The sequence below is a fragment of the Salvelinus fontinalis genome, chromosome 6 (genome assembly GCF_029448725.1).
Source record: "Salvelinus fontinalis isolate EN_2023a chromosome 6, ASM2944872v1, whole genome shotgun sequence".
Taxonomy (NCBI): Eukaryota; Metazoa; Chordata; class Actinopteri; order Salmoniformes; family Salmonidae; genus Salvelinus; species Salvelinus fontinalis.
The window spans coordinates 48811418-48819270 of NC_074670.1; the positions used below are offsets into that span (position 1 = coordinate 48811418).

Genomic DNA, 7853 nt, shown 5'->3' on the forward strand with positions numbered 1-7853 from the left:
ACGGCAGGACAGTGGTCGAAAACAGGTCATTGATGAAAGAAGACAAAAGGAGACTGACACATTGTGCAGAGCAACAGACGGGCTTGAGTTCGCCAACTTGAGTTTGTCAACCAAAGACCCATAAAAGAATACACAACTCGTCGTACCTGGACACGAACGAGGTATGGCAGCCGACAAGAAAATGCGGTTGCTGTGGGCTACGGAACGAAAACACTGGACATTGAAGAATTGGAAAAACATTCCCTGGTCTGATGAATCCCGGTTCCTGCTGTTTCGCACTGATGGAAGGATAGGGTATGGAGAATATCACGAGTACATGCATCCATCATGCCACGTGTCAACATTGCAGGCTGGTGGTGTTGTAATAGTGTGGGGTGTGTTTTCATAGCACACATTGAGCCCATTAATGAAAGTGGAGCACCGTTTGAATGCCACAGGATATCTGAACATCATTGCCAATCAGATGCATCCCTTCATGGCAGCAGTGTATTCATTTTTTTATGTACACTGCTCAAAAAAATAAAGGGAACACTTAAACAACACAATGTAACTCCAAGTCAATCACACTTCTGTGAAATCAAACTGTCCACTTAGGAAGCAACACTGATTGACATTAAATTCCACATGCTGTTGTGCAAATGGAATAGAAAAAAGGTGGAAATTATAGGCAATTAGCAAGACACCCCCAAAAAAGGAGTGATTCTGCAGGTGGTGATCACAGACCACTTCTCAGTTCCTATGCTTCCTGGCTGATGTTTTGGTCACTTTTGAATGCTGGCGGTGCTCTCACTCTAGTGGTCGCATGAGACGGAGTCTACAACCCACACAAGTGGCTCAGGTAGTGCAGTTCATCCAGGATGGCACACCAATGCGAGCTGTGGCAAAAAGGTTTGCTGTGTCTGTCAGCTTAGTGTCCAGAGCATGGAGGCGCTACCAGGAGACAGGCCAGTACATCAGGAGACGTGGAGGAGGCCGTAGGAGGGCAACAACCCAGCAGCAGGACCGCTACCTCCGTCTTTGTGCAAGGAGGTGCACTGCCTGCGCCCTGCAAAATGACCTCCAGCAGGCCACAAAGGTGCATGTGTCTGCTCAAACGGTCAGAAACAGACTCCATGAGGGTGGTATGAGGGCCCGACGTCCACAGGTGGGGGTTGTGCTTACAGCCCAACACCGTGCAGGACGTTTGGCATTTGCCAGAGAACACCAAGATTGGCAAATTCGCCACTGGTGCCCTGTGCTCTTCACAGATGAAAGCAGGTTCACACTGAGCACATGAGCACATGTGACAGACGTGACAGAGTCTGGAGACGCCGCGGAGAACGTTCTGCTGCCTGCAACATCCTCCAGCATGATCGGTTTGGCGGTGGGTCAGTCATGGTGTGGAGTGGCATTTCTTTGTGGGGCAGCACAGCCCTCCATGTGCTCGCCAGAGGTAGCCTGACTGCCATTAGGTACCGAGATGAGATCCTCAGACCCCTTGTGAGACCATATGCTGACACATGCACATTTGTGGCCTGCTGTAGGTCATTTTGCAGGGCGCTGGCAGTGCACCTCCTTGCACAAAGGCGGAGGTAGCGGTCCTGCTGCTGGGTTGTTGCCCTCCTACGGCCTCCTCCACGTCTCCTGATGTACTGGCCTGTCTCCTGGTAGCGCCTCCGTGCTCTGGACACTACGCTGACAGACACAGCAAACCTTTTTGCCACAGCTCGCATTGATGTGCCATCTTGGATGAACTGCACTACCTGAGCCACTTGTGTGGGTTGTAGACTCCGTCTCATGCTACCACTAGAGTGAGAGCACCGCCAGCATTCAAAAGTGACCAAAACATCAGCCAGGAAGCATATGAACTGAGAAGTGGTCTGTGATCACCACCTGCAGAATCACTCCTTTTTTGGGGGTGTCTTGCTAATTGCCTATAATTTCCACCTTTTTTCTATTCCATTTGCACAACAGCATGTGGAATTTAATGTCAATCAGTGTTGCTTCCTAAGTGGACAGTTTGATTTCACAGAAGTGTGATTGACTTGGAGTTACATTGTGTTGTTTAAGTGTTCCCTTTATTTTTTTGAGCGGTGTATTTTTTCAGCAGGATAATACCCCATGCCACAAGGATAGATTTTCCCAGGAATGGTTCCACGACCATAACAGTGAATTCAGCTTACTGCAGTGGCCTGCCCAGTCACCAGACCTCAATCCAGTAGAGCATCTGTGGGATGAGACGGAACGAGCTATTCGGAGTAGAGATCCACAACCAGCCAACTTGATACAACTGAGGGAAGCATTGGAGTCAACATGGGCCAGCATCCTTGTGGAGCGCTTTCGACGACTTGTAGAGTCCATGCCCCGACGAACTGAGGCTGTTCTGAGGGCAAAAGGGCGTGCAACTCAATATTAGAAAGGTGTTCCTAATGTTTTGTGCACTCCGTGTATATCAGGCGTTGTGAAAGGAAGGTCCGGGAAAATTGTTAAAGACTCCAGTCACCCAAGCCATAGACTTCTCTTTGCTTCCGCACGGCAAGTGGTACCGGTGCATCAAGTCTGACACCAACAGGCTCCTGAACAGCTTCCATCCCCAAGCATTAAGACTGCTAAATATCTAACAGAATGGCCACACAGACTATTTTATTTATTTATTGAACCTTTCTTTAACTAGGCAAGTCAGTGAAGAACAAATTATTATTTACAGTGACAGCCTACTGGGGAACTGGGGAACTGCCTTGTTCAGGGGCAGAACGACAGATTTTTACCTTGTCAGCTCGGGGATTCAATCTAGCAAACTTTCGGTTACTGGCCCAATGCTCTAACCACTATGCGACCTGCCGCCCCAATCTTTCTGATGTGACCTTTGTATTTTATTTATATTTTTGCACTGTCTCAATGCACACTCACAGGACTCTATACACTCACGCGCACTGACACACCAACACGCACATAACATGTGTTGTGGAAATTCTTACACAGGGACACTTGAAGTCAATCTTAATATTAATCATTGTTTCTTTGTCAATGCGCTGGAGAGGTTCCATCCAGCTCAATGCACCATCGTACACATGTCAATCAGGAGCTCTGCCTGGGCAGACCCAGCAGTTGTCTTCTACACGGCTATACACAGTCAAGTTATGTTTGCATGATTTAGCATAATTAATTCATCATTACCGCTTTGTTTCATTCATGTGATGACCAATACTGGTTCATGACATGTGACATACCAATACCTCACAAGGCTTCTTCTCTCTAAGCTGAGACCTTGAAACGGAGATATCATTTGTTCTCTAAACAAGGTTCTGGGCGTGCTGCCAAATTGCAGCTACTGATAAGTGAGGATTCTTCAGTCAGCCACTTGCATGAACATAGAAATTGGTTTGTAGAACAGCACATGAATAGAACACAGAAATTAGTTATCAGAAAAGCACAAACATTGAAATTCCCATTACACATACACACACATTTATACTGACTCTACACACACTCACATACAATCTTAAGGCTATTAAATCAAGTGTATTTATAAAGCCCTTTTTACAACAGCAGATGTCACAAAGTGATTCTACAGGAACCCAGCCTAAAACCCCAACCAGCAAGCAATGCAGATGTAGAAGCACAGTGGCTAGGATTGGGAAGTGTCTGTTGAGTTAAACAATAGCCTGTGGCACTGCAACAGTTGATGGGCCTGTAGTTTCTTATTTCAGATTATACATTTCTTATTGGAAGCTGTTCACTCTTGAGGGACTGGCTCTGGCTAAAATAGTATACACAATCACGTCTCAATCGATTACTTTTAATATAGAAGCCAACGTTGTAGCCTACCATAGGCAAAGTCGGTGAACTGCGAGTTTTTATTACATTAATTAAATAACACCATAAACAATATTAGTTTTATGATGGTACTCTGGTTCTGCGTCTCTCTACCGAATAGCTCTGTGCACACAGCGTCCAGCGCTCTGATTGGTCCTGGGAGCTCCAGAGCGACGCGACGCGTTGGGAAACAGTGGCGCAGAGAGAGACTAGCTGTAGCGTAGTCTAGGTACCAGCACCGGAGGAGACCGGATAGAAAGTGATGTGATCTGATACGGGTAGCTACGTGAGGACTCGCGCTTAAAAAGTGTGCATCACTTCTCTGTCCTATATCAGTGTCGTCGTTTTAAGCGGTGGCGTAGAAGCACGATTGTCAAACGCGGTGAGTAAATTAATGTACATAAGATGTTGTGGTTGTGGGTGCGTTGCGCCGTTCGCCTTTCAGCGGGGTGATGTGATGGGGAGAATCTTGGGTGGGAGAGAGACAACAGAAGATGTCCTGCGTCTGTTATTGACACTGCCTTTGTAGCTTGTTTTCGGGATTGACAACAGATTGACGATCCTTCCTTCCTTGCAATATAGGACGTTCCTGCTTGATTTATATTGAAATCGGTGAGGCTGCAAGGATGATGGTAAGGTTAGAAATGTAGACTGCTGTATCCTACAACGCACGATAACGGATTGCAAAGGTACTCCACCCGTTTAGTGACATCTCCTTGGCATGGTTATAAGTTAGAAGGTTATATCGCCTGTTATTGACGCGTTATGTTGGTGGCATATGTACGGCATAAGTATCATTTATTATTTGGTAACAATCCAATTATTAGCTTACAACACCTTTAAAAAAAACACTAAGGCCTACATTCAAGGCCTACAAAAATTCCATTAAAGTATTTTCTTACTTAATATTTCTTAACTGGAGTAGGCCCACGCCTTTTTCAGTAATATAGGCTACGGTACAGATCTATCAAGACAGTGTTTGAGGTGACAATGTTAAATATTCACATGGATGCCACAGCAGCGTCTGTTCATCACAGTGTGTGACAGACATCACAACACCCCTCTCTTTCCTATTTCGACTGAGACGTGTTATGTGTTTGTTGCTCTTCATTCACACTGTGATCGAGCTGTGAGAACTCACCTACTGAACCAACCTGTGACCTGCTCGAGTCATGAGTGGTGCTCGGACACTTGTGGCTCACCGGTACGTCAATACGTAGAGGATGCCAGACGGTATCACCTCCAGTAGAGTGAATGATTGGTTATTCTCTCAACTCCAGATCCTGATTATTCCTACAGTTACACTCTGAGGGTTGGTTTCCCAGACACAGATTCATCCTAGTCCTGGACTAGAAAGCATGGCCAATGGAGAATCTCCATTGAAATAGTCCAGGACAAAGCTTCATCTGTGTCCGGGAAACCGCCCCTGAATCTTGTAGACATTTCTCAGCTGTTTAAGATGACACCGTTAGTTGACTTCCTGTAATATGGGTTGTAGTACCATGTTTGGCAAGGTCTCATGAATGACCTACAGTGTTGGGAACACAAAGATGTGTGTGTTGTAGGGCAACAGCTGAGCTGAGTGGCGATGTGAGCCCAACGTCTCTGCTGAAAATTGCTGTGTCATTGTCCTCTCTCTCTCTCTCTCTCTCTCTCTCTCTCTCTCTCTCTCTCTCTCTCTCTCTCTCTCTCAGTCTCTCTCTCAGTCTCTCTCGTCTCTCTCTCTCTCTCTCTCTCTCTCTCTCTCTCTCTCTCTCTCTCTCTCTCTCTAATAACATATATATCTCCCCTATTTGTTTCGTGCCATGCTGCTAATTGAGACATGCAGCATCAGGAAAAACACACAATCTCAGTATGGATCTAGTAGCTCTCTCCATCTCTGAGATTTATGCAAAGCAGGCATTTGAATATTGGACAGTTGTTACCTTATGAACTGCTTCCTTGTCAGTTTTGGTGTTTTGCCCAGGACAGGGTATTTATGCTGTTCACAGCAGTTCTGCTTACCTCAGTACTAAGGAAATAGTGGGAAGATTGCATAGTGAGAAAAACGTCAAAAACTGTCCTGAAATCAGTAGCTGCAGGTATAATGTAACTTCACAGAGAGAGACTTAATGTCCTTATGAGGACATGTTTTGTGTAAAATAGCATTGTGTCCGGCTATTTCAGCCACACCTGTTGCTGCCAGGTGTATGAAATGGAGCACACAGCCATGCAATCTCCATAGCCAAACATTGGCAGTAGAATGGCCTTACTGAAGAGATCAGTGACTTTCAACGTGGCATCATCATAGGATGCCACCTTTCCAACAAGTCAGTTCATCAAATTTCTGCCCTGCTAGAGCTTCCCCGGTCAACTGTTATTGGAAAGTGGAAATGTCTAGGAGCAAAATCGGATCAGCCGCAAAGTGGTTGGCCACACAAGCTCACAGAACTGCGAGTGCTGTCCTCGGTTGCAACACTCACTACTGAGTTCCAAACTGCCTCTGGAAGCATCATCAGCGGAATAACTGTTCGTCGAGCAGCTGCACACAAGCCTAAGATCACCATGCACAATGCCAAGTGTAGGCTGTTGTGGTGTAAAGCTCACCGCCATTGGACTCTGGAGCAGTAGAAACGCATTCTCTGGATGGATTAATCACGCTTCACCATCTGGCAGTCCGACAAATCTGGGTTTGGCGGATATCAGGAGAACGCTACCTGCCCAATGCATAGTGGCTACTGTAAAGTTTGGTGGAGAAGGAATAATGGTCTGGGGCTGTTCTTCATAGTTCGGGCTAGGCCCCTTAGTTCCAGTCATGAGAAATCTTAACACTACAGCATACAATTACATTCTAGATGATTCTGTGCTTCCAACTTTGTTGCAACAGTTTGGGGAAGGCCCTTTGGTTCAGCATGACAATGCCCCAATGCACAAAGCGAGGTCCATACAGAAATGGTTTGTCGAGATCGGTGTGGAAATAGTGGAAACTTGACTGGCCTGCACAGAGCCCTGACCTCAACTCGAACGAACACCTTTGGGATGAACTGGAACGCCGACTGTGAGCCAGGCCTAATCACCCAACATCAGTGCCTGACCTCGCTAATGCTCTTGTGGCTGAATGGAAGTCCCCACTGCAATAATCCAGCATCTAGTGGAAAGCCTTCCCAGAAGAGTGGAGGCTGTTACATCATTAAAGGGGGTACCAACTCCATATTAATGCCCATGATTTTGGAATGAGACATTCGACAAGCAGGTGCCCACATGTAGTGTATCTGGTAAAAGAGTAGTTTACAGTATGTCTACAGGTAGTCTACATTAGTCTACTGATTGACCTTGTTGACATCATTTGTGCCATCTCTGAAAGAGGGAGAAGGAGAGCGCGGGAGGGAAGAGTTCCAGAAGCCCTACAGGTGCTCTCTGTCACCAAAACAACATCCAGAGAAGGGATGAGGGGCCCTCATGAAAAAGTGCATTGTGTGGGGATATTTTCTCTTAAAAGGACCTCTCTCTCTCTTTTTCCAAGGGCTTGTCTTGTTTTCAAATCTGCTGTGCCCATGTTTTCCACCTTTTTGTTTGTTTACCTGTGTGTGTGTGTGTGTGTGTGTGTGTGTGTGTGTGTGTGTGTGTGTGTGCGTGTGCGTGTACGTGCGTGCGTGCGTTCATTCGTTGGAGAGGAGTATGATTGAATTGAAGAACCGAGTATAGTAAAACCAACCACTGACAGACCCTAAACTCAAAACCATGTCTCTTCCTGACGGCATCTGAATTGACAATCATACTCCCCAGTCCCCCTCTCTCCTTTTTCTCTGTCTGTGTCCACCTGGCATTGCTAACACAGAGCTGAGACCCGGGGAGATGAAAGGGTCAGATAGAGAGTATTATCTGCTCTGCAGCATGTCAGCATCGTGACCTAGCATAGGTATATGTTCCAACAGCATTAGCCTTGGCAGGGTGCATCGGTTGTGGATTAATACATTACAGCGCTACGCGATTGCCAAGTATGTCCAGAAAATAGAACCCAGGTTATAGGTTTGGCACTGTGTTTTAAACCGGCACCAGATGAGAACGAGGGGGACCGA

The 7853-nt window shown here is 46.4% G+C and overlaps 1 protein-coding gene across 3 annotated transcripts in view; it reads left to right on the forward strand.

Annotated features, from left to right (window-relative positions):
- Nucleotides 1–3974: 3974 nt before the first annotated feature.
- The window catches only part of LOC129857980 (amyloid beta precursor protein binding family B member 2-like), a 59207-nt gene continuing 55328 nt past the window's right edge, over nucleotides 3975–7853 (forward strand). Inside the window, exons 1-2 of one of the 3 annotated variants that reach the window (XM_055926791.1) lie at nucleotides 3975–4177; nucleotides 4378–4427. The gene's annotated coding sequence lies outside the window, so the exon portion shown is untranslated. The remainder of the gene's footprint in view (nucleotides 4178–4377; nucleotides 4428–7853) is intronic. The other 2 variants (XM_055926790.1, XM_055926792.1) reach the window with 2 other exon arrangements.